This window comes from Phalangium opilio, unplaced genomic scaffold (assembly GCF_054372755.1).
Source record: "Phalangium opilio isolate 3A_F unplaced genomic scaffold, DU_Popi_V2 ptg000360l_1, whole genome shotgun sequence".
Classification (NCBI taxonomy): domain Eukaryota; kingdom Metazoa; phylum Arthropoda; class Arachnida; order Opiliones; family Phalangiidae; genus Phalangium; species Phalangium opilio.
The window spans coordinates 3918365-3941055 of record NW_028324230.1 but is presented as its reverse complement, the minus strand read 5'-3'; the positions used below and the strand labels follow the sequence as shown (position 1 = coordinate 3941055).

The 22691-nt window shown below is 38.3% G+C and overlaps 14 non-coding genes and 54 pseudogenes across 14 annotated transcripts; all 68 read right to left on the bottom strand.

The window, feature by feature from the left end:
* Nucleotides 1–140: 140 nt before the first annotated feature.
* On the bottom strand, nucleotides 141–258 carry LOC149602015 (5S ribosomal RNA; annotated as a pseudogene).
* Nucleotides 259–380: 122 nt separating this feature from the next.
* LOC149602014 (5S ribosomal RNA) lies at nucleotides 381–498 on the bottom strand (annotated as a pseudogene).
* Nucleotides 499–1340: 842 nt separating this feature from the next.
* On the bottom strand, nucleotides 1341–1443 carry LOC149602013 (5S ribosomal RNA; annotated as a pseudogene).
* A 376-nt stretch (nucleotides 1444–1819) lies between these two features.
* On the bottom strand, nucleotides 1820–1938 carry LOC149602012 (5S ribosomal RNA; annotated as a pseudogene).
* A 122-nt stretch (nucleotides 1939–2060) lies between these two features.
* On the bottom strand, nucleotides 2061–2163 carry LOC149602011 (5S ribosomal RNA; annotated as a pseudogene).
* Nucleotides 2164–2540: 377 nt separating this feature from the next.
* LOC149602010 (5S ribosomal RNA) lies at nucleotides 2541–2659 on the bottom strand (annotated as a pseudogene).
* A 122-nt stretch (nucleotides 2660–2781) lies between these two features.
* LOC149602009 (5S ribosomal RNA) lies at nucleotides 2782–2884 on the bottom strand (annotated as a pseudogene).
* A 362-nt stretch (nucleotides 2885–3246) lies between these two features.
* On the bottom strand, nucleotides 3247–3364 carry LOC149602008 (5S ribosomal RNA; annotated as a pseudogene).
* A 122-nt stretch (nucleotides 3365–3486) lies between these two features.
* Nucleotides 3487–3604, bottom strand: LOC149602007 (5S ribosomal RNA; annotated as a pseudogene).
* Nucleotides 3605–3726: 122 nt separating this feature from the next.
* Nucleotides 3727–3829, bottom strand: LOC149602006 (5S ribosomal RNA; annotated as a pseudogene).
* A 362-nt stretch (nucleotides 3830–4191) lies between these two features.
* On the bottom strand, nucleotides 4192–4294 carry LOC149602005 (5S ribosomal RNA; annotated as a pseudogene).
* Nucleotides 4295–4430: 136 nt separating this feature from the next.
* LOC149602004 (5S ribosomal RNA) lies at nucleotides 4431–4548 on the bottom strand (annotated as a pseudogene).
* Nucleotides 4549–4670: 122 nt separating this feature from the next.
* On the bottom strand, nucleotides 4671–4773 carry LOC149602003 (5S ribosomal RNA; annotated as a pseudogene).
* Nucleotides 4774–5150: 377 nt separating this feature from the next.
* On the bottom strand, nucleotides 5151–5269 carry LOC149602002 (5S ribosomal RNA; annotated as a pseudogene).
* A 122-nt stretch (nucleotides 5270–5391) lies between these two features.
* On the bottom strand, nucleotides 5392–5494 carry LOC149602001 (5S ribosomal RNA; annotated as a pseudogene).
* Nucleotides 5495–5631: 137 nt separating this feature from the next.
* LOC149602000 (5S ribosomal RNA) lies at nucleotides 5632–5750 on the bottom strand (annotated as a pseudogene).
* A 122-nt stretch (nucleotides 5751–5872) lies between these two features.
* Nucleotides 5873–5975, bottom strand: LOC149601999 (5S ribosomal RNA; annotated as a pseudogene).
* A 362-nt stretch (nucleotides 5976–6337) lies between these two features.
* On the bottom strand, nucleotides 6338–6455 carry LOC149601998 (5S ribosomal RNA; annotated as a pseudogene).
* A 122-nt stretch (nucleotides 6456–6577) lies between these two features.
* LOC149601997 (5S ribosomal RNA) lies at nucleotides 6578–6695 on the bottom strand (annotated as a pseudogene).
* Nucleotides 6696–6816: 121 nt separating this feature from the next.
* Nucleotides 6817–6919, bottom strand: LOC149601996 (5S ribosomal RNA; annotated as a pseudogene).
* Nucleotides 6920–7297: 378 nt separating this feature from the next.
* On the bottom strand, nucleotides 7298–7416 carry LOC149601995 (5S ribosomal RNA; annotated as a pseudogene).
* Nucleotides 7417–7538: 122 nt separating this feature from the next.
* LOC149601994 (5S ribosomal RNA) lies at nucleotides 7539–7641 on the bottom strand (annotated as a pseudogene).
* A 362-nt stretch (nucleotides 7642–8003) lies between these two features.
* Nucleotides 8004–8121, bottom strand: LOC149601993 (5S ribosomal RNA; annotated as a pseudogene).
* A 122-nt stretch (nucleotides 8122–8243) lies between these two features.
* Nucleotides 8244–8361, bottom strand: LOC149601992 (5S ribosomal RNA; annotated as a pseudogene).
* Nucleotides 8362–8483: 122 nt separating this feature from the next.
* On the bottom strand, nucleotides 8484–8586 carry LOC149601991 (5S ribosomal RNA; annotated as a pseudogene).
* Nucleotides 8587–8963: 377 nt separating this feature from the next.
* Nucleotides 8964–9082, bottom strand: LOC149601990 (5S ribosomal RNA; annotated as a pseudogene).
* Nucleotides 9083–9204: 122 nt separating this feature from the next.
* LOC149601989 (5S ribosomal RNA) lies at nucleotides 9205–9307 on the bottom strand (annotated as a pseudogene).
* Nucleotides 9308–9669: 362 nt separating this feature from the next.
* Nucleotides 9670–9787, bottom strand: LOC149601988 (5S ribosomal RNA; annotated as a pseudogene).
* Nucleotides 9788–9909: 122 nt separating this feature from the next.
* LOC149601987 (5S ribosomal RNA) lies at nucleotides 9910–10027 on the bottom strand (annotated as a pseudogene).
* A 122-nt stretch (nucleotides 10028–10149) lies between these two features.
* Nucleotides 10150–10252, bottom strand: LOC149601986 (5S ribosomal RNA; annotated as a pseudogene).
* A 377-nt stretch (nucleotides 10253–10629) lies between these two features.
* On the bottom strand, nucleotides 10630–10748 carry LOC149601985 (5S ribosomal RNA; annotated as a pseudogene).
* A 122-nt stretch (nucleotides 10749–10870) lies between these two features.
* Nucleotides 10871–10973, bottom strand: LOC149601984 (5S ribosomal RNA; annotated as a pseudogene).
* A 362-nt stretch (nucleotides 10974–11335) lies between these two features.
* LOC149601983 (5S ribosomal RNA) lies at nucleotides 11336–11438 on the bottom strand (annotated as a pseudogene).
* Nucleotides 11439–11573: 135 nt separating this feature from the next.
* Nucleotides 11574–11691, bottom strand: LOC149601982 (5S ribosomal RNA; annotated as a pseudogene).
* A 122-nt stretch (nucleotides 11692–11813) lies between these two features.
* LOC149601981 (5S ribosomal RNA) lies at nucleotides 11814–11916 on the bottom strand (annotated as a pseudogene).
* A 377-nt stretch (nucleotides 11917–12293) lies between these two features.
* LOC149601980 (5S ribosomal RNA) lies at nucleotides 12294–12412 on the bottom strand (annotated as a pseudogene).
* Nucleotides 12413–12534: 122 nt separating this feature from the next.
* LOC149601979 (5S ribosomal RNA) lies at nucleotides 12535–12637 on the bottom strand (annotated as a pseudogene).
* A 362-nt stretch (nucleotides 12638–12999) lies between these two features.
* LOC149601978 (5S ribosomal RNA) lies at nucleotides 13000–13102 on the bottom strand (annotated as a pseudogene).
* Nucleotides 13103–13238: 136 nt separating this feature from the next.
* On the bottom strand, nucleotides 13239–13357 carry LOC149601977 (5S ribosomal RNA). The gene has a single exon (XR_016378551.1). It is a non-coding gene; the product is annotated as a 5S ribosomal RNA (ribosomal RNA).
* A 362-nt stretch (nucleotides 13358–13719) lies between these two features.
* LOC149601976 (5S ribosomal RNA) lies at nucleotides 13720–13838 on the bottom strand (annotated as a pseudogene).
* A 137-nt stretch (nucleotides 13839–13975) lies between these two features.
* Nucleotides 13976–14094, bottom strand: LOC149601975 (5S ribosomal RNA; annotated as a pseudogene).
* A 377-nt stretch (nucleotides 14095–14471) lies between these two features.
* On the bottom strand, nucleotides 14472–14590 carry LOC149601974 (5S ribosomal RNA). Its single transcript, XR_016379005.1, has one exon. It is a non-coding gene; the product is annotated as a 5S ribosomal RNA (ribosomal RNA).
* A 122-nt stretch (nucleotides 14591–14712) lies between these two features.
* Nucleotides 14713–14815, bottom strand: LOC149601973 (5S ribosomal RNA; annotated as a pseudogene).
* Nucleotides 14816–14937: 122 nt separating this feature from the next.
* Nucleotides 14938–15056, bottom strand: LOC149601972 (5S ribosomal RNA). The gene has a single exon (XR_016378550.1). It is a non-coding gene; the product is annotated as a 5S ribosomal RNA (ribosomal RNA).
* Nucleotides 15057–15417: 361 nt separating this feature from the next.
* LOC149601971 (5S ribosomal RNA) lies at nucleotides 15418–15536 on the bottom strand. The gene has a single exon (XR_016379013.1). It is a non-coding gene; the product is annotated as a 5S ribosomal RNA (ribosomal RNA).
* Nucleotides 15537–15658: 122 nt separating this feature from the next.
* LOC149601970 (5S ribosomal RNA) lies at nucleotides 15659–15761 on the bottom strand (annotated as a pseudogene).
* A 122-nt stretch (nucleotides 15762–15883) lies between these two features.
* Nucleotides 15884–16002, bottom strand: LOC149601969 (5S ribosomal RNA). Its single transcript, XR_016378548.1, has one exon. It is a non-coding gene; the product is annotated as a 5S ribosomal RNA (ribosomal RNA).
* A 361-nt stretch (nucleotides 16003–16363) lies between these two features.
* LOC149601968 (5S ribosomal RNA) lies at nucleotides 16364–16482 on the bottom strand. Its single transcript, XR_016379011.1, has one exon. It is a non-coding gene; the product is annotated as a 5S ribosomal RNA (ribosomal RNA).
* A 122-nt stretch (nucleotides 16483–16604) lies between these two features.
* Nucleotides 16605–16707, bottom strand: LOC149601967 (5S ribosomal RNA; annotated as a pseudogene).
* A 361-nt stretch (nucleotides 16708–17068) lies between these two features.
* Nucleotides 17069–17187, bottom strand: LOC149601966 (5S ribosomal RNA). The gene has a single exon (XR_016379010.1). It is a non-coding gene; the product is annotated as a 5S ribosomal RNA (ribosomal RNA).
* Nucleotides 17188–17309: 122 nt separating this feature from the next.
* On the bottom strand, nucleotides 17310–17412 carry LOC149601965 (5S ribosomal RNA; annotated as a pseudogene).
* A 122-nt stretch (nucleotides 17413–17534) lies between these two features.
* Nucleotides 17535–17653, bottom strand: LOC149601964 (5S ribosomal RNA). Its single transcript, XR_016378547.1, has one exon. It is a non-coding gene; the product is annotated as a 5S ribosomal RNA (ribosomal RNA).
* A 122-nt stretch (nucleotides 17654–17775) lies between these two features.
* LOC149601963 (5S ribosomal RNA) lies at nucleotides 17776–17878 on the bottom strand (annotated as a pseudogene).
* A 122-nt stretch (nucleotides 17879–18000) lies between these two features.
* On the bottom strand, nucleotides 18001–18119 carry LOC149601962 (5S ribosomal RNA). Its single transcript, XR_016378546.1, has one exon. It is a non-coding gene; the product is annotated as a 5S ribosomal RNA (ribosomal RNA).
* Nucleotides 18120–18479: 360 nt separating this feature from the next.
* LOC149601961 (5S ribosomal RNA) lies at nucleotides 18480–18598 on the bottom strand (annotated as a pseudogene).
* A 377-nt stretch (nucleotides 18599–18975) lies between these two features.
* LOC149601960 (5S ribosomal RNA) lies at nucleotides 18976–19094 on the bottom strand. The gene has a single exon (XR_016377881.1). It is a non-coding gene; the product is annotated as a 5S ribosomal RNA (ribosomal RNA).
* Nucleotides 19095–19216: 122 nt separating this feature from the next.
* Nucleotides 19217–19319, bottom strand: LOC149601959 (5S ribosomal RNA; annotated as a pseudogene).
* A 121-nt stretch (nucleotides 19320–19440) lies between these two features.
* LOC149601958 (5S ribosomal RNA) lies at nucleotides 19441–19559 on the bottom strand. Its single transcript, XR_016378545.1, has one exon. It is a non-coding gene; the product is annotated as a 5S ribosomal RNA (ribosomal RNA).
* Nucleotides 19560–19921: 362 nt separating this feature from the next.
* LOC149601957 (5S ribosomal RNA) lies at nucleotides 19922–20024 on the bottom strand (annotated as a pseudogene).
* A 135-nt stretch (nucleotides 20025–20159) lies between these two features.
* On the bottom strand, nucleotides 20160–20278 carry LOC149601956 (5S ribosomal RNA; annotated as a pseudogene).
* Nucleotides 20279–20399: 121 nt separating this feature from the next.
* LOC149601955 (5S ribosomal RNA) lies at nucleotides 20400–20502 on the bottom strand (annotated as a pseudogene).
* A 123-nt stretch (nucleotides 20503–20625) lies between these two features.
* On the bottom strand, nucleotides 20626–20744 carry LOC149601954 (5S ribosomal RNA). The gene has a single exon (XR_016378652.1). It is a non-coding gene; the product is annotated as a 5S ribosomal RNA (ribosomal RNA).
* A 122-nt stretch (nucleotides 20745–20866) lies between these two features.
* Nucleotides 20867–20969, bottom strand: LOC149601953 (5S ribosomal RNA; annotated as a pseudogene).
* A 136-nt stretch (nucleotides 20970–21105) lies between these two features.
* LOC149601952 (5S ribosomal RNA) lies at nucleotides 21106–21224 on the bottom strand. The gene has a single exon (XR_016379138.1). It is a non-coding gene; the product is annotated as a 5S ribosomal RNA (ribosomal RNA).
* Nucleotides 21225–21585: 361 nt separating this feature from the next.
* On the bottom strand, nucleotides 21586–21704 carry LOC149601951 (5S ribosomal RNA). Its single transcript, XR_016377929.1, has one exon. It is a non-coding gene; the product is annotated as a 5S ribosomal RNA (ribosomal RNA).
* A 122-nt stretch (nucleotides 21705–21826) lies between these two features.
* On the bottom strand, nucleotides 21827–21929 carry LOC149601950 (5S ribosomal RNA; annotated as a pseudogene).
* A 135-nt stretch (nucleotides 21930–22064) lies between these two features.
* Nucleotides 22065–22183, bottom strand: LOC149601949 (5S ribosomal RNA; annotated as a pseudogene).
* A 108-nt stretch (nucleotides 22184–22291) lies between these two features.
* Nucleotides 22292–22394, bottom strand: LOC149601948 (5S ribosomal RNA; annotated as a pseudogene).
* Between the last annotated feature and the right edge of the window lie 297 nt (nucleotides 22395–22691).

Sequence of the window (22691 nt, the reverse complement as noted above, 5' to 3'; positions counted from 1 at the left end):
GCCGAGAGTGCTAGTTAATAATTCGAATTTGAATTAAGTGAGACAAATGAACCTTCGTCTTTTTAAAACAATAACAAAAAGAAAATATGTTTGCTTTTTTGAAATCTATTGGAATTTAAATGTGGAGAAAAAAGTGAAAAAACCAACGGCACGCAGTGTTCGTAAGTGGTCTCCCTCCCAGGTACTTACTGCGCTCGACGCTGCTTAACTTCCTGATCGGAGGAGAACCGGTGTGTTCAGCGTGATATGGCCGTTGCCGAGAGTGCTAGTTAATAATTTGAATTTAGTTAACCTTCATCTTTATAAAACAATAACAAAAAGAAGATATGTTTGCTTTTTTCATATCTGGTGGAATTTAAAAGAGGAAATAAAAGTGAAAAAGCCAACGGCCCGCAGTGTTCCTAAGTGGTCTCCCTCCCAAGTACTGACTGCGCTCGACGCTGCTTAACTTCCTGATCGGAGGAGAACCGGTGTATTCAGCGTGATATGGCCGTTGCCGAGAGTGCTAGTTAATAATTTGAATTTAATTAACCTTCATCTTTATAAAACAATAACAAAAAGAAGATATGTTTGCTTTTTTCATATCTGGTGGAATTTAAAAGAGGAAACAAAAGTGAAAAAGCCAAAGGCACGCAGAGTTTCCAAGTACTGACTGCGCTCGACGCTGCTTAACTTCGGTGATCGGAAGAGAACCGGTGTTTTCAGAGTGATATGGCCGTTGCCGAGAGTGCTAGATAATAATTCGAATTTAAATTAAGTGAGACAAATTAACCTTCATCTTTTTAAAACAAAAACAAAAAGAAAATAAGTTTGCTATTTTCATATCTGGTGGAATTTAAAAGATGAAACAAAAAGGAAAAATCCAACGGCACGCAGTATTCCCAAGTACTGACTGCGCTCGACGCTGCTTAACTTCGGTGATCGGACGAGAACCGTTTTTTTCAGCGTGATATGGCCGTTGCCGAGAGTGCTAGTTAATAATTCGAATTTAAATTAAGTGAGACAAATTAACCTTCATCTTCTTAAAACAATAACAAAAAGAAAATATGTTTGCTTTTTTGAAATCTATTGGAATTTAAATGTGGAGAAAAAAGTGAAAAAACCAACGGCACGCAGTGTTCGTAAGTGGTCTCTCTCCCAGGTACTGACTGCGCTCGACGCTGCTTAACTTCCTGATCGGAGGAGAACCGGTGTATTCAGCGTGATATGGCCGTTGCCGAGAGTGCTAGTTAATAATTTGAATTTAATTAACCTTCATCTTTATAAAACAATAACAAAAAGAAGATATGTTTGCTTTTTTCATATCTGGTGGAATTTAAAAGAGGAAACAAAAGTGAAAAAGCCAACGGCACGCAGAGTTTCCAAGTACTGACTGCGCTCGACGCTGCTTAACTTCGGTGATCGGACGAGAACCGGTGTTTTCAGCGTGATATGGCCGTTGCCGAGAGTGCTAGATAATAATTCGAATTTAAATTAAGTGAGACAAATTAACCTTCATCTTTTTAAAACAATAACAAAAAGAAAATATGTTTGCTTTTTTGAAATCTATTGGAATTTAAATGTGGAGAAAAAAGTGAAAAAACCAACGCACGCAGTGTTCGTAAGTGGTCTCCCTCCCAGGTACTTACTGCGCTCGACGCTGCTTAACTTCCTGATCGGAGGAGAACCGGTGTGTTCAGCGTGATATGGCCGTTGCCGAGAGTGCAAGTTAATAATTTGAATTTAATTAACCTTCATCTTTATAAAACAATAACAAAAAGAAGATATGTTTGCTTTTTTCATATCTGGTGGAATTTAAAAGAGGAAATAAAAGTGAAAAAGCCAACGGCCCGCAGTGTTCCCTAAGTGGTCTCCCTCCCAAGTACTGACTGCGCTCGACGCTGCTTAACTTCCTGATCGGAGGAGAACCGGTGTATTCAGCGTGATATGGCCGTTGCCGAGAGTGCTAGTTAATAATTTGAATTTAATTAACCTTCATCTTTATAAAACAATAACAAAAAGAAGATATGTTTGCTTTTTTCATATCTGGTGGAATTTAAAAGAGGAAACAAAAGTGAAAAAGCCAACGGCACGCAGAGTTTCCAAGTACTGACTGCGCTCGACGCTGCTTAACTTCGGTGATCGGACGAGAACCGGTGTTTTCAGCGTGATATGGCCGTTGCCGAGAGTGCTAGATAATAATTCGAATTTAAATTAAGTGAGACAAATTAACCTTCATCTTTTTAAAACAAAAACAAAAAGAAAATAAGTTTGCTATTTTCATATCTGGTGGAATTTAAAAGATGAAACAAAAAGGAAAAATCCAACGGCACGCAGTATTCCCAAGTACTGACTGCGCTCGACGCTGCTTAACTTCGGTGATCGGACGAGAACCGTTTTTTTCAGCGTGATATGGCCGTTGCCGAGAGTGCTAGTTAATAATTCGAATTTAAATTAAGTGAGACAAATTAACCTTCATCTTCTTAAAACAATAACAAAAAGAAAATATGTTTGCTTTTTTGAAATCTATTGGAATTTTAAAGAGGAAAAAAAAGTGAAAAAGCCAACGGCACGCTGTGTTCCTAAGTGGTCTCCCTCCCAAGTACTGACTGCGCTCGACGCTGCTTAACTTCGGCGATCGGAGGAGAACCGGTGTTTTCAGCGTGAAATAGCCGTTGCCAAGTGTGCTATTTAATAATTTGAATTTAATTAACCTTCATCTTTATAAAACAATAACAAAAAGAAGATATGTTTGCTTTTTTCATATCTGGTGGAATTTAAAAGAGGAAACAAAAGTGAAAAAGCCAACGGCACGAAGAGTTTCCAAGTACTGACTGCGCTCGACGCTGCTTAACTTCGGTGATCGGACGAGAACCGGTGTATTCAGCGTGATATGGCCGTTAGCGAAAGTACTATTTAATATATTGAATTTAATTAACTTTCATTTTTATAAAACAATAACAAAAAGAAGATATGTTTGGTTTTTTCATATCTGGTGGGATTTAAAAGCGGAAACAAAAAGGAAAAAGCCAACGGCACGCAGTATTCCCAAGTACTGACTGCGCTCGACGCTGCTTAACTTCGGTGATCGGACGAGAACCGTTTTTTTCAGCGTTATATGGCCGTTGCCGAGAGTGCTAGTTAATAATTCGAATTTGAATTAAGTGAGACAAATTAACCTTCGTCTTTTTAAAACAATAACAAAAAGAAAATATGTTTGCTTTTTTGAAATCTATTGGAATTTAAATGTGGAGAAAAAAGTGAAAAAACCAACGGCACGCAGTGTTCGTAAGTGGTCTCCCTCCCAAGTACTGACTGCGCTCGACGCTGCTTAACTTCCTGATCGGAGGAGAACCGGTGTATTCAGCGTGATATGGCCGTTGCCGAGAGTGCTAGTTAATAATTTGAATTTAATTAACCTTCATCTTTATAAAACAATAACAAAAAGAAGATATGTTTGCTTTTTTCATATCTGGTGGAATTTAAAAGAGGAAATAAAAGTGAAAAAGCCAACGGCCCGCAGTGTTCCTAAGGGGTCTCCCTCCCAAGTACTGACTGCGCTCGACGCTGCTTAACATCTTGATCGGAGGAGTACCGGTGTATTCAGCGTGATATGGCCGTTGCCGAGAGTGCTAGTTAATAATTTGAATTTAATTAACCTTCATCTTTATAAAACAATAACAAAAAGAATATATGTTTGCTTTTTTCATATCTGGTGGAATTTAAAAGAGGAAACAAAAGTGAAAAAGCCAACGGCACGCAGAGTTTCCAAGTACTGACTGCGCTCGACGCTGCTTAACTTCGGTGATCGGACGAGAACCGGTGTACTCAGCGTGATATGGCCGTTAGCGAAAGTGCTATTTAATAATTTGAATTTAATTAACTTTCATTTTTATAAAACAATAACAAAAAGAAGGTATGTTTGCTTTTTTCATATCTGGTGGAATTTAAAAGAGGAAACAAAAAGGAAAAATCCAACGGCACGCAGTATTCCCAAGTACTGACTGCGCTCCACGCTGCTTAACTTCGGTGATCGGACGAGAACCGTTTTTTTCAGCGTGATATGGCCGTTGCCGAGAGTGCTAGTTAATAATTCGAATTTAAATTAAGTGAGACAAATTAACCTTCATCTTTTTAAAACAATAACAAAAAGAAAATAAGTTTGCTTTTTTCATATCTATTGGAATTTAAAAGAGGAAAAAAAAGTGAAAAAGCCAACGGCACGCAGAGTTTCCAAGTACTGACTGCGCTCGACGCTGCTTAACTTCGGTGATCGGACGAGAACCGGTGTTTTCAGCGTAATATGGCCGTTGCCGAGAGTGCTAGATAATAATTCGAATTTAAATTAAGTGAGACAAATTAACCTTCATCTTTTTAAAACAATAACAAAAAGAAAATATGTTTGCTTTTTTCATATCTAGTGGAATTTAAAAGAGGAAAAAAAAAATTAAAGCCAACGGCACGCAGTGTTCCTAAGTAGTCTACCTCCCAAGTACTGACTGCGCTCGACGCTGCTTAACTTCCTGATCGGAGGAGAACCGGTGTATTCAGCGTGATATGGCCGTTGCCGAGAGTGCTAGTTAATAATTTGAATTTAATTAACCTTCATCTTTATAAAACAATAACAAAAAGAAGATATGTTTGCTTTTTTCATATCTGGTGGAATTTAAAAGAGGAAACAAAAGTGAAAAAGCCAACGGCACGCAGAGTTTCCAAGTACTGACTGCGCTCGACGCTGCTTAACTTCGGTGATCGGACGAGAACCGGTGTTTTCAGCGTGATATGGCCGTTGCCGAGAGTGCTAGATAATAATTCGAATTTAAATTAAGTGAGACAAATTAACCTTCATCTTTTTAAAACAAAAACAAAAAGAAAATAAGTTTGCTATTTTCATATCTGGTGGAATTTAAAAGATGAAACAAAAAGGAAAAATCCAACGGCACGCAGTATTCCCAAGTACTGACTGCGCTCGACGCTGCTTAACTTCGGTGATCGGACGAGAACCGTTTTTTTCAGCGTGATATGGCCGTTGCCGAGAGTGCTAGTTAATAATTCGAATTTAAATTAAGTGAGACAAATTAACCTTCATCTTTTTAAAACAATAACAAAAAGAAAATATGTTTGCTTTTTTGAAATCTATTGGAATTTAAAAGAGGAAAAAAAAGTGAAAAAGCCAACGGCACGCTGTGTTCCTAAGTGGTCTCCCTCCCAAGTACTGACTGCGCTCGACGCTGCTTAACTTCGGCGATCGGAGGAGAACCGGTGTTTTCAGCGTGAAATAGCAGTTGCCGAGTGTGCTATTTAATAATTTGAATTTAATTAACCTTCATCTTTATAAAACAATAACAAAAAGAAGATATGTTTGCTTTTTTCATATCTGGTGGAATTTAAAAGAGGAAACAAAAGTGAAAAAGCCAACGGCACGCAGAGTTTCCAAGTACTGACTGCGCTCGACGCTGCTTAACTTCGGTGATCGGACGAGAACCGGTGTTTTCAGCGTGATATGGCCGTTGCCGAGAGTGCTAGATAATAATTCGAATTTAAATTAAGTGAGACAAATTAACCTTCATCTTCTTAAAACAATAACAAAAAGAAAATATGTTTGCTTTTTTGAAATCTATTGGAATTTTAAAGAGGAAAAAAAAGTGAAAAAGCCAACGGCACGCTGTGTTCCTAAGTGGTCTCCCTCCTAAGTACTGACTGCGCTCGACGCTGCTTAACTTCGGCGAGCGGAGGAGAACCGGTGTTTTCAGCGTGAAATAGCCGTTGCCGAGTGTGCTATTTAATAATTTGAATTTAATTAACCTTCATCTTTATAAAACAATAACAAAAAGAAGATATGTTTGCTTTTTTCATATCTGGTGGAATTTAAAAGAGGAAACAAAAGTGAAAAAGCCAACGGCACGAAGAGTTTCCAAGTACTGACTGCGCTCGACGCCGCTTAACTTCGGTGATCGGACGAGAACCGGTGTATTCAGCGTGATATGGCCGTTAGCGAAAGTACTATTTAATAATTTGAATTTAATTAACTTTCATTTTTATAAAACAATAACAAAAAGAAGATATGTTTGGTTTTTTCATATCTGGTGGGATTTAAAAGCGGAAACAAAAAGGAAAAAGCCAACGGCACGCAGTATTCCCAAGTACTGACTGCGCTCGACGCTGCTTAACTTCGGTGATCGGACGAGAACCGTTTTTTTCAGCGTTATATGGCCGTTGCCGAGAGTGCTAGTTAATAATTCGAATTTGAATTAAGTGAGACAAATTAACCTTCGTCTTTTTAAAACAATAACAAAAAGAAAATATGTTTGCTTTTTTGAAATCTATTGGAATTTAAATGTGGAGAAAAAAGTGAAAAAACCAACGGCACGCAGTGTTCGTAAGTGGTCTCCCTCCCAGGTACTTACTGCGCTCGACGCTGCTTAACTTCCTGATCGGAGGAGAACCGGTGTGTTCAGCGTGATAAGGCCGTTGCCGAGAGTGCTAGTTAATAATTTGAATTTAATTAACCTTCATCTTTATAAAACAATAACAAAAAGAAGATATGTTTGCTTTTTTCATATCTGGTGGAATTTAAAAGAGGAAATAAAAGTGAAAAAGCCAACGGCCCGCAGTGTTCCTAAGTGGTCTCCCTCCCAAGTACTGACTGCGCTCGACGCTGCTTAACTTCCAAATCGGAGGAGAACCGGTGTATTCAGCGTGATATGGCCGTTGCCGAGAGTGCTAGTTAATAATTTGAATTTAATTAACCTTCATCTTTATAAAACAATAAAAAAAGAAGATATGTTTGCTTTTTTCATATCTGGTGGAATTTAAAAGAGGAAACAAAAGTGAAAAAGCCAACGGCACGCAGAGTTTCCAAGTACTGACTGCGCTCGACGCTGCTTAACTTCGGTGATCGGACGAGAACCGGTGTTTTCAGCGTGATATGGCCGTTGCCGAGAGTGCTAGATAATAATTCGAATTTAAATTAAGTGAGACAAATTAACCTTCATCTTTTTAAAACAAAAACAAAAAGAAAATAAGTTTGCTATTTTCATATCTGGTGGAATTTAAATGATGAAACAAAAAGGAAAAATCCAACGGCACGCATTATTCCCAAGTACTGACTGCGCTCGACGCTGCTTAACTTCGGTGATCGGACGAGAACCGTTTTTTTTCAGCGTGATATGGCCGTTGCCGAGAGTGCTAGTTAATAATTCGAATTTAAATTAAGTGAGACAAATTAACCTTCATCTTCTTAAAACAATAACAAAAAGAAAATATGTTTGCTTTTTTGAAATCTATTGGAATTTTAAAGAGGAAAAAAAAGTGAAAAAGCCAACGGCACGCTGTGTTCCTAAGTGGTCTCCCTCCCAAGTACTGACTGCGCTCGACGCTGCTTAACTTCGGCGATCGGAGGAGAACCGGTGTTTTCAGCGTGAAATAGCCGTTGCCGAGTGTGCTATTTAATAATTTGAATTTAATTAACCTTCATCTTTATAAAACAATAACAAAAAGAAGATATGTTTGCTTTTTTCATATCTGGTGGAATTTAAAAGAGGAAACAAAAGTGAAAAAGCCAACGGCACGAAGAGTTTCCAAGTACTGACTGCGCTCGACGCTGCTTAACTTCGGTGATCGGACGAGAACCGGTGTATTCAGCGTGATATGGCCGTTAGCGAAAGTACTATTTAATAATTTGAATTTAATTAACTTTCATTTTTATAAAACAATAACAAAAAGAAGATATGTTTGGTTTTTTCATATCTGGTGGGATTTAAAAGCGGAAACAAAAAGGAAAAAGCCAACGGCACGCAGTATTCCCAAGTACTGACTGCGCTCGACGCTGCTTAACTTCGGTGATCGGACGAGAACCGTTTTATTCAGCGTTATATGGCCGTTGCCGAGAGTGCTAGTTAATAATTCGAATTTGAATTAAGTGAGACAAATTAACCTTCGTCTTTTTAAAACAATAACAAAAAGAAAATATGTTTGCTTTTTTGAAATCTATTGGAATTTAAATGTGGAGAAAAAAGTGAAAAAACCAACGGCACGCAGTGTTCGTAAGTGGTCTCCCTCCCAGGTACTGACTGCGCTCGACGCTGCTTAACTTCCTGATCGGAGGAGAACCGGTGTATTCAGCGTGATATGGCCGTTGCCGAGAGTGCTAGTTAATAATTTGAATTTAATTAACCTTCATCTTTATAAAACAATAACAAAAAGAAGATATGTTTGCTTTTTTCATATCTGGTGGGATTTAAAAGAGGAAATAAAAGTGAAAAAGCCAACGGCCCGCAGTGTTCCTAAGGGGTCTCCCTCCCAAGTACTGACTGCGCTCGACGCTGCTTAACTTCCTGATCGGAGCAGAACCGGTGTATTCAGCGTGATATGGCCGTTGCCGAGAGTGCTAGTTAATAATTTGAATTTAATTAACCTTCATCTTTATAAAACAATAACAAAAAGAAGATATGTTTGCTTTTTTCATATCTGGTGGAATTTAAAAGAGGAAACAAAAGTGAAAAAGCCAACGGCACGCAGAGTTTCCAAGTACTGACTGCGCTCGACGCTGCTTAACTTCGGTGATCAGACGAGAACCGGTGTTTTCAGCGTGATATGGCCGTTGCCGAGAGTGCTAGATAATAATTCGAATTTAAATTAAGTGAGACAAATTAACCTTCATCTTTTTAAAACAAAAACAAAAAGAAAATAAGTTTGCTATTTTCATATCTGGTGGAATTTAAATGATGAAACAAAAAGGAAAAATCCAACGGCACGCATTATTCCCAAGTACTGACTGCGCTCGACGCTGCTTAACTTCGGTGATCGGACGAGAACCGTTTTTTTCAGCGTGATATGGCCGTTGCCGAGAGTGCTAGTTAATAATTCGAATTTAAATTAAGTGAGACAAATTAACCTTCATCTTCTTAAAACAATAACAAAAAGAAAATATGTTTGCTTTTTTGAAATCTATTGGAATTTTAAAGAGGAAAAAAAAGTGAAAAAGCCAACGGCACGCTGTGTTCCTAAGTGGTCTCCCTCTCAAATACTGACTGCGCTCGACGCTGCTTAACTTCGGCGATCGGAGGAGAACCGGTGTTTTCAGCGTGAAATAGCCGTTGCCGAGTGTGCTATTTAATAATTTGAATTTAATTAACCTTCATCTTTATAAAACAATAACAAAAAGAAGATATGTTTGCTTTTTTCATATCTGGTGGAATTTAAAAGAGGAAACAAAAGTGAAAAAGCCAACGGCACGAAGAGTTTCCAAGTACTGACTGCGCTCGACGCTGCTTAACTTCGGTGGTCGGACGAGAACCGGTGTATTCAGCGTGATATGGCCGTTAGCGAAAGTACTATTTAATAATTTGAATTTAATTAACTTTCATTTTTATAAAACAATAACAAAAAGAAGATATGTTTGGTTTTTTCATATCTGGTGGGATTTAAAAGCGGAAACAAAAAGGAAAAAGCCAACGGCACGCAGTATTCCCAAGTACTGACTGCGCTCGACGCTGCTTAACTTCGGTGATCGGACGAGAACCGTTTTATTCAGCGTTATATGGCCGTTGCCGAGAGTGCTAGTTAATAATTCGAATTTGAATTAAGTGAGACAAATTAACCTTCGTCTTTTTAAAACAATAACAAAAAGAAAATATGTTTGCTTTTTTGAAATCTATTGGAATTTAAATGTGGAGAAAAAAGTGAAAAAACCAACGGCACGCAGTGTTCGTAAGTGGTCTCCCTCCCAGGTACTGACTGCGCTCGACGCTGCTTAACTTCCTGATCGGAGGAGAACCGGTGTATTCAGCGTGATATGGCCGTTGCCGAGAGTGCTAGTTAATAATTTGAATTTAATTAACCTTCATCTTTATAAAACAATAACAAAAAGAAGATATGTTTGCTTTTTTCATATCTGGTGGAATTTAAAAGAGGAAATAAAAGTGAAAAAGCCAACGGCCCGCAGTGTTCCTTAGGGGTCTCCCTCCCAAGTACTGACTGCGCTCGACGCTGCTTAACTTCCTGATCGGAGGAGAACCGGTGTATTCAGCGTGATATGGCCGTTGCCGAGAGTGCTAGTTAATAATTTGAATTTAATTAACCTTCATCTTTATAAAACAATAACAAAAAGAAGATATGTTTGCTTTTTTCATATCTGGTGGAATTTAAAAGAGGAAACAAAAGTGAAAAAGCCAACGGCACGCAGAGTTTCCAAGTACTGACTGCGCTCGACGCTGCTTAACTTCGGTGATCGGACGAGAACCGGTGTTTTCAGCGTGATATGGCCGTTGCCGAGAGTGCTAGATAATAATTCGAATTTAAATTAAGTGAGACAAATTAACCTTCATCTTTTTAAAACAAAAACAAAAAGAAAATAAGTTTGCTATTTTCATATCTGGTGGAATTTAAAAGATGAAACAAAAAGGAAAAATCCAACGGCACGCAGTATTCCCAAGTACTGACTGCGCTCGACGCTGCTTAACTTCGGTGATCGGACGAGAACCGTTTTTTTCAGCGTGATATGGCCGTTGCCGAGAGTGCTAGTTAATAATTCGAATTTAAATTAAGTGAGACAAATTAACCTTCATCTTTTTAAAACAATAACAAAAAGAAAATATGTTTGCTTTTTTGAAATCTATTGGAATTTATAAGAGGAAAAAAAAGTGAAAAAGCCAACGGCACGCTGTGTTCCGAAGTGGTCTCCCTCCCAAGTACTGACTGCGCTCGACGCTGCTTAACTTCGGCGATCGGAGGAGAACCGGTGTTTTCAGCGTGAAATAGCCGTTGCCGAGTGTGCTATTTAATAATTTTAATTTAATTAACCTTCATCTTTATAAAACAATAACAAAAAGAAGATATGTTTGCTTTTTTCATATCTGGTGGAATTTAAAAGAGGAAACAAAAGTGAAAAAGCCAACGGCACGCAGAGTTTCCAAGTACTGACTGCGCTCGACGCTGCTTAACTTCGGTGATCGGACGAGAACCGGTGTATTCAGCGTGATATGGCCGTTAGCGAAAGTGCTATTTAATAATTTGAATTTAATTAACTTTCATTTTTATAAAACAATAACAAAAAGAAGATATGTTTGCTTTTTTCATATCTGGTGGAATTTAAAAGAGGAAACAAAAAGGAAAAATCCAACGGCACGCAGTATTCCCAAGTACTGACTGCGCTCCACGCTGCTTAACTTCGGTGATCGGACGAGAACCGTTTTTTTCAGCGTGATATGGCCGTTGCCGAGAGTGCTAGTTAATAATTCGAATTTAAATTAAGTGAGACAAATTAACCTTCATCTTTTTAAAACAATAACAAAAAGAAAATAAGTTTGCTTTTTTCATATCTATTGGAATTTAAAAGAGGAAAAAAAAGTGAAAAAGCCAACGGCACGCAGAGTTTCCAAGTACTGACTGCGCTCGACGCTGCTTAACTTCGGTGATCGGACGAGAACCGGTGTTTTCAGCGTAATATGGCCGTTGCCGAGAGTGCTAGATAATAATTCGAATTTAAATTAAGTGAGACAAATTAACCTTCATCTTTTTAAAACAATAACAAAAAGAAAATATGTTTGCTTTTTTCATATCTATTGGAATTTAAAAGAGGAAAAAAAAATTAAAGCCAACGGCACGCAGTGTTCCTAAGTAGTCTACCTCCCAAGTACTGACTGCGCTCGACGCTGCTTAACTTCCTGATCGGAGGAGAACCGGTGTATTCAGCGTGATATGGCCGTTGCCGAGAGTGCTAGTTAATAATTTGAATTTAATTAACCTTCATCTTTATAAAACAATAACAAAAAGAAGATATGTTTGCTTTTTTCATATCTGGTGGAATTTAAAAGAGGAAACAAAAGTGAAAAAGCCAACGGCACGCAGAGTTTCCAAGTACTGACTGCGCTCGACGCTGCTTAACTTCGGTGATCGGACGAGAACCGGTGTTTTCAGCGTGATATGGCCGTTGCCGAGAGTGCTAGATAATATTTCGAATTTAAATTAAGTGAGACAAATTAACCTTCATCTTTTTAAAACAAAAACAAAAAGAAAATAAGTTTGCTATTTTCATATCTGGTGGAATTTAAAAGATGAAACAAAAAGGAAAAATCCAACGGCACGCAGTATTCCCAAGTACTGACTGCGCTCGACGCTGCTTAACTTCGGTGATCGGACGAGAACCGTTTTTTTCAGCGTGATATGGCCGTTGCCGAGAGTGCTAGTTAATAATTCGAATTTAAATTAAGTGTGACAAATTAACCTTCATCTTTTTAAAACAATAACAAAAAGAAAATATGTTTGCTTTTTTGAAATCTATTGGAATTTAAAAGAGGAAAAAAAAGTGAAAAAGCCAACGGCACGCTGTGTTCCGAAGTGGTCTCCCTCCCAAGTACTGACTGCGCTCGACGCTGCTTAACTTCGGCGATCGGAGGAGAACCGGTGTTTTCAGCGTGAAATAGCCGTTGCCGAGTGTGCTATTTAATAATTTTAATTTAATTAACCTTCATCTTTATAAAACAATAACAAAAAGAAGATATGTTTGCTTTTTTCATATCTGGTGGAATTTAAAAGAGGAAACAAAAGTGAAAAAGCCAACGGCACGAAGAGTTTCCAAGTACTGACTGCGCTCGACGCTGCTTAACTTCGGTGATCGGACGAGAACCGGTGTATTCAGCGTGATATGGCCGTTGCCGAGAGTGCTAGTTAATAATTTGAATTTAATTAACTTTCATTTTTATAAAACAATAACAAAAAGAAGATATGTTTGCTTTTTTCATATCTGGTGGAATTTAAAAGAGGAAACAAAAAGGAAAAATCCAACGGCACGCAGTATTCCCAAGTACTGACTGCGCTCCACGCTGCTTAACTTCGGTGATCGGACGAGAACCGTTTTTTTCAGCGTGATATGGCCGTTGCCGAGAGTGCTAGTTAATAATTCGAATTTAAATTAAGTGAGACAAATTAACCTTCATCTTTTTAAAACAATAACAAAAAAAAAATAAGTTTGCTTTTTTCATATCTATTGGAATTTAAAAGAGGAAAAAAAAGTGAAAAAGCCAACGGCACGCAGAGTTTTCAAGTACTGACTGCGCTCGACGCTGCTTAACTTCGGTGATCGGACGAGAACCGGTGTTTTCAGCGTAATATGGCCGTTGCCGAGAGTGCTAGATAATAATTCGAATTTAAATTAAGTGAGACAAATTAACTTTCATCTTTATAAAACAATAACAAAAAGAAGATATGTTTGCTTTTTTATATCTGGTGGAATTTAAAAGAGGAAATAAAAGTGAAAAAGCCAACGGCCCGCAGTGTTCCTAAGTGGTCTCCCTCCCAAGTACTGACTGCGCTCGACGCTGCTTAACTTCGGAGATCGGACGAGAACCGGTGTTTTCAGCGTGATATGGCCGTTAGCGAAAGTGCTATTTAATAATTTGAATTTAATTAACTTTCATCTTTATAAAACAATATCAAAAAGAAGACATGTTTGGTTTTTTCAAATCTGGTGGAATTTAAAAGAGGAAATAAAAGTGAAAAAGCCAACGGCACGCAGAGTTTCCAAGTACTGACTGCGCTCGACGCTGCTTTACTTCGGTGATCGGACTAGAACCGGTGTTTTCAGCGTGATATGGCCGTTGCCGAGAGTGGTAGATAATAATTCGAATTTAAATTAAGTGAGACAAAATAACCTTCATCTTTTTTAAACAATAACAAAAAGAAAATATATTTGCTTTTTTCATTTCTATTGGAATTTAAAAGAGGAAAAAAAAGTGAAAAAGCCAACGGCACGCAGTGTTCCTAAGTGGTCTCCCTCCCAAGTACTGACTGCGCTCGACGCTGCTTAACTTCGGTGATCGGACGAGAACCGGTGTTTTCAGCGTTATATGGCCGTTGCCGAGAGTGCTAGATAATAATTCGAATTTAAATTAAGTGAGACAAAATAACCTTCATCTTTTTTAAACAATAACAAAAAGAAAATATATTTGCTTTTTTCATATCTATTGGAATTTAAAAGAGGAAAAAAAAGTGAAAAAGCCAACGGCACGCAATGTTCCTAAGTGGTCTCCCTCCCAAGTACTGACTGCGCTCGACGCTGCTTAACTTCGGTGATCGGACGAGAACCGGTGTTTTCAGCGTTATATGGCCGTTGCCGAGAGTTCTAGATAATAATTCGAATTTAAATTAAGTGAGACAAAATAACCTTCATCTTTATAAAACAATATCAAAAAGAAGACATGTTTGGTTTTTTCATATCTGGTGGAATTTAAAAGAGGAAATAAAAGTGAAAAAGCCAACGGCACGCAGAGTTTCCAAGTACTGACTGCGCTCGACGCTGCTTTACTTCGGTGATCGGACTAGAACCGGTGTTTTCAGCGTGATATGGCCGTTGCCGAGAGTGGTAGATAATAATTCGAATTTAAATTAAGTGAGACAAAATAACCTTCATCTTTTTTAAACAATAACAAAAAGAAAATATATTTGCTTTTTTCATATCTATTGGAATTTAAAAGAGGAAAAAAAAGTGATAAAGCCAACGGCACGCAGTGTTCCTAAGTGGTCTCCCTCCCAAGTACTGACTGCGCTCGACGCTGCTTAACTTCGGTGATCGGACGAGAACCGGTGTTTTCAGCGTGATATGGCCGTTGCCGAGAGTGCTATTTAATAATTTGAATTTAATTAACCTTCATCTTTGTAAAACAATAACAAAAAGAAGATATGTTTGCTTTTTTCATATCTGGTGGAATTTAGAAGAGAAAACTAAAAGGAAAAAGCCAACGGCACGCTGTGTTCCCAAGTACTGACTGCGCTCGACGCTGCTTAACTTCGGAGATCGGACGAGAACCGGTGTTTTCAGCGTGATATGGCCGTTAGCGAAAGTGCTATTTAATAATTTGAATTTAATTAACTTTCATCTTTATAAAACAATATCAAAAAGAAGATATGTTTGGTTTTTTCATATCTGGTGGAATTTAAAAGAGGAAATAAAAGTGAAAAAGCCAACGGCCCGCAGTGTTCCTAAGTGGTCTCCCTCCCAAGTACTGACTGCGCTCGACGCTGCTTAACTTCGGAGATCGGACGAGAACCGGTGTTTTCAGCGTGATATGGCCGTTAGCGAAAGTGCTATTTAATAATTTGAATTTAATTAACTTTCATCTTTATAAAACAATATCAAAAAGAAGACATGTTTGGTTTTTTCATATCTGGTGGAATTTAAAAGAGGAAATAAAAGTGAAAAAGCCAACGGCACGCAGAGTTTCCAAGTACTGACTGCGCTCGACGCTGCTTTACTTCGGTGATCGGACTAGAACCGGTGTTTTCAGCGTGATATGGCCGTTGCCGAGAGTGGTAGATAATAATTCGAATTTAAATTAAGTGAGACAAAATAACCTTCATCTTTTTTAAACAATAACAAAAAGAAAATATATTTGCTTTTTTCATATCTATTGGAATTTAAAAGAGGAAAAAAAGTGAAAAAGCCAACGGCACGCAGTGTTCCTAAGTGGTCTCCCTTCCAAGTACTGACTGCGCTCGACGCTGCTTAACTTCGGTGATCGGACGAGAACCGGTGTTTTCAGCGTGATATGGCCGTTGCCGAGAGTGCTATTTAATAATTTGAATTTAATTAACCTTCATCTTTGTAAAACAATAACAAAAAGAAGATATGTTTGCTTTTTTCATATCTGGTGGAATTTAGAAGAGGAAACAAAAAGGAAAAAGCCAACGGCACGCTGTGTTCCCAAGTACTGACTGCGCTCGACGCTGCTTAACTTCGGAGATCGGACGAGAACCGGTGTTTTCAGCGTGATATGGCCGTTAGCGAAAGTGCTATTTAATAATTTGAATTTAATTAACTTTCATCTTTATAAAACAATATCAAAAAGAAGATATGTTTGGTTTTTTCATATCTGGTGGAATTTAAAAGAGGAAATAAAAGTGAAAAAGCCAACGGCCCGCAGTGTTCCTAAGTGGTCTCCCTCCCAAGTACTGACTGCGCTCGACGCTGCTTAACTTCGGAGATCGGACGAGAACCGGTGTTTTCAGCGTGATATGGCCGTTAGCGAAAGTGCTATTTAATAATTTGAATTTAATTAACTTTCATCTTTATAAAACAATATCAAAAAGAAGACATGTTTGGTTTTTTCATATCTGGTGGAATTTAAAAGAGGAAATAAAAGTGAAAAAGCCAACGGCACGCAGAGTTTCCAAGTACTGACTGCGCTCGACGCTGCTTTACTTCGGTGATCGGACTAGAACCGGTGTTTTCAGCGTGATATGGCCGTTGCCGAGAGTGGTAGATAATAATTCGAATTTAAATTAAGTGAGACAAAATAACCTTCATCTTTTTTAAACAATAACAAAAAGAAAATATATTTGCTTTTTTCATATCTATTGGAATTTAAAAGAGGAAAAAAAGTGAAAAAGCCAACGGCACGCAGTGTTCCTAAGTGGTCTCCCTTCCAAGTACTGACTGCGCTCGACGCTGCTTAACTTCGGTGATCGGACGAGAACCGGTGTTTTCAGCGTGATATGGCCGTTGCCGAGAGTGCTATTTAATAATTTGAATTTAATTAACCTTCATCTTTGTAAAACAATAACAAAAAGAAGATATGTTTGCTTTTTTCATATCTGGTGGAATTTAGAAGAGGAAACAAAAAGGAAAAAGCCAACGGCACGCTGTGTTCCCAAGTACTGACTGCGCTCGACGCTGCTTAACTTCGGAGATCGGACGAGAACCGGTGTTTTCAGCGTGATATGGCCGTTAGCGAAAGTGCTATTTAATAATTTGAATTTAATTAACTTTCATCTTTATAAAACAATATCAAAAAGAAGACATGTTTGGTTTTTTCATATCTGGTGGAATTTAAAAGAGGAAATAAAAGTGAAAAAGCCAACGGCACGCAGAGTTTCCAAGTACTGACTGCGCTCGACGCTGCTTTACTTCGGTGATCGGACTAGAACCGGTGTTTTCAGCGTGATATGGCCGTTGCCGAGAGTGGTAGATAATAATTCGAATTTAAATTAAGTGAGACAAAATAACCTTCATCTTTTTTAAACAATAACAAAAAGAAAATATATTTGCTTTTTTCATATCTATTGGAATTTAAAAGAGGAAAAAAAGTGAAAAAGCCAACGGCACGCAGTGTTCCTAAGTGGTCTCCCTTCCAAGTACTGACTGCGCTCGACGCTGCTTAACTTCGGTGATCGGACGAGAACCGGTGTTTTCAGCGTGATATGGCCGTTGCCGAGAGTGCTATTTAATAATTTGAATTTAATTAACCTTCATCTTTGTAAAACAATAACAAAAAGAAGATATGTTTGCTTTTTTCATATCTGGTGGAATTTAGAAGAGGAAACAAAAAGGAAAAAGCCAACGGCACGCTGTGTTCCCAAGTACTGACTGCGCTCGACGCTGCTTAACTTCGGAGATCGGACGAGAACCGGTGTTTTCAGCGTGATATGGCCGTTAGCGAAAGTGCTATTTAATAATTTGAATTTAATTAACTTTCGTCTTTATAAAACAATATCAAAAAGAAGATATGTTTGGTTTTTTCATATCTGGTGGAATTTAAAAGAGGAAATAAAAGTGAAAAAGCCAACGGCCCGCAGTGTTCCTAAGTGGTCTCCCTCCCAAGTACTGACTGCGCTCGACGCTGCTTAACTTCGGAGATCGGACGAGAACCGGTGTTTTCAGCGTGATATGGCCGTTAGCGAAAGTGCTATTTAATAATTTGAATTTAATTAACCTTCATCTTTGTAAAACAATAACAAAAAGAAGATATGTTTGCTTTTTTCATATCTGGTGGAATTTAGAAGAGGAAACAAAAAGGAAAAAGCCAACGGCACGCTGTGTTCCCAAGTACTGACTGCGCTCGACGCTGCTTAACTTCGGAGATCGGACGAGAACCGGTGTTTTCAGCGTGATATGGCCGTTAGCGAAAGTGCTATTTAATAATTTGAATTTAATTAACTTTCGTCTTTATAAAACAATATCAAAAAGAAGATATGTTTGGTTTTTTCATATCTGGTGGAATTTAAAAGAGGAAATAAAAGTGAAAAAGCCAACGGCCCGCAGTGTTCCTAAGTGGTCTCCCTCCCAAGTACTGACTGCGCTCGACGCTGCTTAACTTCGGAGATCGGACGAGAACCGGTGTTTTCAGCGTGATATGGCCGTTAGCGAAAGTGCTATTTAATAATTTGAATTTAATTAACTTTCATCTTTATAAAACAATATCAAAAAGAAGACATGTTTGGTTTTTTCATATCTGGTGGAATTTAAAAGAGGAAATAAAAGTGAAAAAGCCAACGGCACGCAGAGTTTCCAAGTACTGACTGCGCTCGACGCTGCTTTACTTCGGTGATCGGACTAGAACCGGTGTTTTCAGCGTGATATGGCCGTTGCCGAGAGTGGTAGATAATAATTCGAATTTAAATTAAGTGAGACAAAATAACCTTCATCTTTTTTAAACAATAACAAAAAGAAAATATATTTGCTTTTTTCATATCTATTGGAATTTAAAAGAGGAAAAAAGTGAAAAAGCCAACGGCACGCAGTGTTCCTAAGTGGTCTCCCTCCCAAGTACTGACTGCGCTCGACGCTGCTTAACTTCGGTGATCGGACGAGAACCGGTGTTTTCAGCGTTATATGGCCGTTGCCGAGAGTGCTAGATAATAATTCGAATTTAAATTAAGTGAGACAAAATAACCTTCATCTTTATAAAACAATATCAAAAAGAAGACATGTTTGGTTTTTTCATATCTGGTGGAATTTAAAAGAGGAAATAAAAGTGAAAAAGCCAACGGCACGCAGAGTTTCCAAGTACTGACTGCGCTCGACGCTGCTTTACTTCGGTGATCGGACTAGAGCCGGTGTTTTCAGCGTGATATGGCCGTTGCCGAGAGTGGTAGATAATAATTCGAATTTAAATTAAGTGAGACAAAATAACCTTCATCTTTTTTAAACAATAACAAAAAGAAAATATATTTGCTTTTTTCATATCTATTGGAATTTAAAAGAGGAAAAAAAAGTGAAAAAGCCAACGGCACGCAGTGTTCCTAAGTGGTCTCCCTCCCAAGTACTGACTGCGCTCGACGCTGCTTAACTTCGGTGATCGGACGAGAACCAGTGTTTTCAGCGTGATATGGCCGTTGCCGAGAGTGATATATAATAATTTGAATTTAATTAACCTTCATCTTTGTAAAACAATAACAAATAGAAGATATGTTTGCTTTTTTCATATCTGGTGGAATTTAGAAGAGGAAACAAAAAGGAAAAAGCCAACGGCACGCTGTGTTCCCAAGTACTGACTGCGCTCGACGCTGCTTAACTTCGGAGATCGGACGAGAACCGGTGTTTTCAGCGTGATATGGCCGTTAGCGAAAGTGCTATTTAATAATTTGAATTTAATTAAATTCGTCTTTATAAAACAATATCAAAAAGAAGATATGTTTGGTTTTTTCATATCTGGTGGAATTTAAAAGAGGAAATAAAAGTGAAAAAGCCAACGGCCCGCAGTGTTCCTAAGTGGTCTCCCTCCCAAGTACTGACTGCGCTCGACGCTGCTTAACTTCGGAGATCGGACGAGAACCGGTGTTTTCAGCGTGATATGGCCGTTAGCGAAAGTGCTATTTAATAATTTGAATTTAATTAACTTTCATCTTTATAAAACAATATCAAAAAGAAGACATGTTTGGTTTTTTCATATCTGGTGGAATTTAAAAGAGGAAATAAAAGTGAAAAAGCCAACGGCACGCAGAGTTTCCAAGTACTGACTGCGCTCGACGCTGCTTTACTTCGGTGATCGGACTAGAACCGGTGTTTTCAGCGTGATATGGCCGTTGCCGAGAGTGCTAGATAATAATTCGAATTTAAATTAAGTGAGACAAATTAACCTTCATCTTTTTAAAACAATAACAAAAAGAAAATAAGTTTGCTTTTTTCATATCTATTGGAATTTAAAAGAGGAAAAAAAAGTGAAAAAGCCAACGGCACGCAGAGTTTCCAAGTACTGACTGCGCTCGACGCTGCTTAACTTCGGTGATCGGACGAGAACCGGTGTTTTCAGCGTGATATGGCCGTTGCCGAGAGTGCTAGATAATAATTCGAATTTAAATTAAGTGAGACAAATTAACCTTCATCTTTTTAAAACAATAACAAAAAGAAAATATGTTTGCTTTTTTCATATCTATTGGAATTTAAAAGAGGAAAAAAAAATTAAAGCCAACGGCACGCAGTGTTCCTAAGTAGTCTACCTCCCAAGTACTGACTGCGCTCGACGCTGCTTAACTTCGGTGACCGGACGGGAACCGGTGTATTCAGCGTGATATGGCCGTTTCCGAGAGTGCTATTTAATAATTTGAATTTAATTAACTTTCATCTTTATAAAACAATAACAAAAAGAAGATATGTTTGCTTTTTTATATCTGGTGGAATTTAAACGAGGATACAAAAGTGAAAAAACCAACGGCACGCAGAGTTTCCAAGTACTGACTGCGCTCGACGCTGCTTAACTTCGGAGATCGGACGAGAACCGGTGTTTTCGGCGTGATATGGCCGTTAGCGAAAGTGCTATTTAATAATTTGAATTTAATTAAGTTTCGTCTTTATAAAACAATATCAAAAAGAAAATATATTTGCTTTTTTCATATCTATTGGAATTTAGAAGAGGAAACAAAAAGTGAAAAAGCCAACGGCACGCAGTGTTCCTATGTGGTCTCCCTCCCAAGTAGTGACTGCGCTCGACGCTGCTTAACTTCGGTGATCGGACGAGAACCGGTGTTTTCAGCGTGATATGGCCGTTGCCGAGAGTGCTATTTAATAATTTGAATTTAATTAACCTTCATCTTTGTTAAACAATAACAAAAAGAAGATATGTTTGCTTTTTTCATATCTGGTGGAATTTAGAAGAGGAAACAAAAAGGAAAAAGCCAACGGCACGCTGTGTTCCCAAGTACTGACTGCGCTCGACGCTGCTTAACTTCGGTGATCGGACGAGAACCGGTGTTTTCAGCGTGATATGGCCGTTGCCGAGAGTGCTAGATAATAATTCGAATTTAAATTAAGTGAGACAAAATAACCTTCATCTTTTTAAAACAATAACAAAAAGAAAATATATTTGCTTTTTTCATATCTATTGGAATTTAAAAGAGGAAAAAAAGTGAAAAAGCCAACGGCACGCAGTGTTCCTAAGTGGTCTCCCTCCCAAGTACTGACTGCGCTCGACGCTGCTTAATTTCGGTGATCGGACGAGAACCGGTGTTTTCAGCGTGATATGGCCGTTAGCGAAAGTGCTATTTAATAATTTGAATTTAATTAACTTTCATCTTTATAAAACAATATCCAAAAGAAGACATGTTTGGTTTTTTCATATCTGGTGGAATTTAAAAGAGGAAATAAAAGTGAAAAAGCCAACGGCACGCAGAGTTTCCAAGTACTGACTGCGCTCGACGCTGCTTTACTTCGGTGATCGGACTAGAACCGGTGTTTTCAGCGTGATATGGCCGTTGCCGAGAGTGGTAGATAATGATTCGAATTTAAATTAAGTGAGACAAAATAACCTTCATCTTTTTTAAACAATAACAAAAAGAAAATATATTTGCTTTTTTCATATCTATTGGAATTTAAAAGAGGAAAAAAAGTGAAAAAGCCAACGGCACGCAGTGTTCCTAAGTGGTCTCCCTCCCAAGTACTGTCTGCGCTCGACGCTGCTTAACTTCGGTGATCGGACGAGAACCGGTGTTTTCAGCGTAATATGGCCGTTGCCGAGAGTGCTATTTAATAATTTGAATTTAATTAACCTTCATTTTTGTAAAACAATAACAAAAAGAAGATATGTTTGCTTTTTTCATATCTGGTGGAATTTAGAAGAGGAAACAAAAAGGAAAAAGCCAACGGCACGCTGTGTTCCCAAGTACTGACTGCGCTCGACGCTGCTTAACTTCGGTGATCGGACGAGAACCGGTGTTTTCAGCGTGATATGGCCGTTGCCGAGAGTGCTAGATAATAATTCGAATTTAAATTAAGTGAGACAAAATAACCTTCATCTTTTTAAAACAATAACAAAAAGAAAATATGTTTGCTTTTTTCATATCTATTGGAATTTAAAAGAGGAAAAAAGTGAAAAAGCCAACGGCACGCAGTGTTCCTAAGTGGTCTCCCTCCCAAGTACTGACTGTGCTCGACGCTGCTTAACTTCGGTGATAGGACGAAAACCGGAGTATTCAGCGTGATATGGCCGTTGCCGAGAGTGCTATTTAATTATCGTTCATCTTTATAAAACAATAACACAAAGAAGGTATGTTTGCTTTTATCATAACTGGTGGAATTTATACGTGGAAACAAAAAGGAAAAAGCCAACGGCACGCTGTGTTCCCAAGTACTGACTGCGCTCGACGCTGCTTAACTTCAGTGATCGGACGAGAACCGGTGTTTTCAGCGTGATATGGCCGTTGCCGAGAGTGCTATTTAATTATCGTTCATCTTTATAAAACTATAACAAAAAGAAGATATGTTTGCTTTTTTCATATCTGGTGGAATTTAAAAGAGGAAACAAAAAGGAAAAAGCCAAAGGCACGCAGTGTTCCCAAGTACTGACTGCGCTCGACGCTGCTTAACTTCGGTGATCGGACGAGAACCGTTTTTTCAGCGTGATATGGCCGTTGCCGAGAGTGCTAGTTAATTATTCGAATTTAAACTAAGTGAGACAAATTAATTCGGTCAAAAATTTGTCCAGAAAAAAATACATAAAAAA